We start from the raw sequence: 2,900 nt of genomic DNA on the forward strand, positions 1-2,900 counted from the left end.
CCACTTGATTCCTGAACCTTTGAAAAAAGCCAATACGATCTTTAACATTTACTCAGTTAAAATTTGTTTTTTAACACCTCTTCAGACTTCTAACCAGGTGTGTGCCTCTAGCCTCCCCCCATACAAATGTCCCTATTCCTATAGCAAATACATGGTCTTGTGTCTGCCCACGGGGTAGTCAGGCCTCAGGCTGCCTGAAATGAACAGTCACTCTCACTGCCGGCACCCACACCATTCCCCTCCCATTTAAACACATGGATGGGGCTTCCCTGGGGGCGCAGTGGTTAAGAATCCGCCTGCCGATACAGGGGACACGGGTTCGAGCCCTGATCGGGGAAGATCCCACATGCCATGGAGCAACTAAGCCCGCGCACCACAACTACTGAGCCCGCACGCCACAACTACTGAGCCTGCAAGCCACAACTACTGAGCCTGCGCTCTAGAGCCCGTGAGGCACAACTACCGAGCCCACGTGCTGCAACTACTGAAGCCCACGTGCCTAGAGCCCTGCTCCGCAACAAGAGAAGCCACCGCAATAAGAAGCCTGCGCACAGCAACAAAGAGTAGACCTCACTCGCCGCAACTAGAGAAAACCTGCGTGCAGCAACGAAAACCCAACGCAGCCCAAAATTAATTAATTAATTAATTTAAAAAAAAAACCACGTGGATGGCTGTTTGCACTCCAGTTTGGTTTTTCCCTTGCCAAGAAATCTTCCTCAGAGGGCCCAATCAAGACCTTCTTGCCCATAGAGCCTTTTCTGATTCACCAGCAAAAGCTTTTATTTCCTCCTAAAACTACTCTCATTTTTATGCAAACATCCCAATAACTATTCACTTTTCATAACATTTAGGACGTGGCAGAAGTTAGATGCCTGACATATGTTTAATACCTGCGTTCCTACAAGGACTATTATGTGTAAAATGAAGATGCTAATAATAGGTAACTTCATAGGGTAGTTACAAAGATCACATAATGCCTGGCACATAGCGGGAGGCACATAACTGAGGTCCAATTGACGAGTGAATTAATACCCTGAGGGCACACAAGACTTCATAAATGTGAGCGGTCTTCCCTTTCAAACCAACAGAAACAGAATATATGCAAGATTTAATGCATAAATCCCACAAGTGACTGTCTCTCATCTGCTGACCAGCAACTCATCACCTCACTAAACTAAATCTTCCCTTTTCTAGTGACTCCAAAATAGACTGAAATTTCTTCCTTCTTTAATTCAATTCAATTAAATTTAAATTTAATTAAATTTAATTTAATCCTTCAATTTCTACCTCTGGGTCCTGGCTCAGCTCCCAGGAGCCAACACAATATATAATCAGGCCCCTGGGCTCCATTTTCTTTACTCCACAGCGCCTAGGTTAGCCTTGGGGTGGGTCCTACAGATAGCTACCAGAGTCGATGCCCCAACACATCCCACCACCAACACACACACTCACCATGAAAGCAAAAATTTTCAGAAAAATTAATTCCGAGCACGTGTCAAAGTTTTATTTCAGACTTGCAGGACAAAAGACTGCACAAGGTAAAAGCTTGTTCACAAAAACAGTCTTAGGAAAGGGCTCTTTTAAACACTGAAAGGCATGCCTAGATAAGTGGAACTCAAACTTTGACTGCTTCATAACCCCCTGAAGACTTGTTAAAACACCTAAGGCTGGGCCCACCCCAGAGTTTCCCATTCAGTAGGTGTGAAGCACGGGCGAGATTGTGCATTTCCAAGTAGTTCCCAGGCGAAGCCGTGACTGCTGGTGGTCCTGGGACCACACTTTGCGAACCACTGATCTAGACTCTAAAGTTGTTGCGATGCAAGACTAATTTTACAGACCTGTAAAGCTGCCATGCCTTTACCCACTCGATAAGTAACCCTGGCTATGCCACCCCTGGGGCCGCGCTTCGTGCGTTTCTAACCAAAAATACCTAGCTTCCCGGTTCCCTCCTCGGGCAAGGCCAGAGGGGGACCATTTGATTAAACAGCAGGGTTTTGCTTTTCAAATTGGGATGCTTTGGGAATGAGATTTGGGACGAAGTTTTGTTTCTCGCCCTCCGACACAGACCTATTCCTTTCGCACCGCGACCAGCACACTGCCCCCTCTCACCACCGGGCGTCCGCCCGGGATCCCGCACTTCCGGATCTCGAGCAGGGCGTCTCTGCCCCCCACACCACCCCCACCACGCTTCCCACTGCGCACGCGCAGCTGCGCCTCCGACTGAGGCGCCCCGGAAGTAGCCGAGAGTAGCGGCCACACTCCCAGGGGTGACTGAGAAGGACTGTGTCCACTTCTCGCTCGCCCTTCAAATCCCAGTTTTTACTTGGGGTGGAATTAATGAGCCAGGTTACTCTAAATAGGGGCTCCTACGAGAAACTCCAATCGAAAAAGGAAGGTCCTGCCGAAACCCGGGATCGAACCAGGGACCTTTAGATCTTCAGTCTAACGCTCTCCCAACTGAGCTATTTCGGCGCCTACTTTGTTGTGTTTAGAATAAACTATCACTGAACTCTTCGCGTCCGCCTCTTCCGTCTCTTCCTAGTAATCACAGCGTTTCTTCCTTGTCGTATTAAATGGTTATATGTTAAAAAAAAAAAAAAATTTAAATGGTTATACGTATCAACATTCTTCTGCCTGCTTTTTACAAGCCGTGACTAAGTGCACTGTACGTTACTTACTTTTTTCAGTATAATCCAAACCTTTGGTTTAATCATCGACAGCAGGCGTCGTGAACGACCCGTGTCCCCGCTGCGGGGCTCGGGGGGGGGGGGGGGGGTGGGCGTTGGGCTGGCGCGCAGCCCGGCGGAGCGGTGTCAAAAGCAGCGATGGCGGCAGCGCGTCGGGGCGACGCCTGCGCGCCCCCAGCTCACCACTCCCCGCCCCCAGGGCTCCGCGGCCCC

General features: G+C 49.2%; 1 non-coding gene across 1 annotated transcript; it reads right to left on the reverse strand.

Annotated features, from left to right (window-relative positions):
* Window positions 1-2,399: 2,399 nt before the first annotated feature.
* On the reverse strand, window positions 2,400-2,472 carry TRNAF-GAA (transfer RNA phenylalanine (anticodon GAA)). The gene has a single exon. It is a non-coding gene; the product is annotated as a tRNA-Phe (tRNA).
* Between the last annotated feature and the right edge of the window lie 428 nt (window positions 2,473-2,900).

This window comes from Eschrichtius robustus, chromosome 18, assembly GCF_028021215.1.
Source record: "Eschrichtius robustus isolate mEscRob2 chromosome 18, mEscRob2.pri, whole genome shotgun sequence".
NCBI classification, from domain to species: Eukaryota; Metazoa; Chordata; class Mammalia; order Artiodactyla; family Eschrichtiidae; genus Eschrichtius; species Eschrichtius robustus.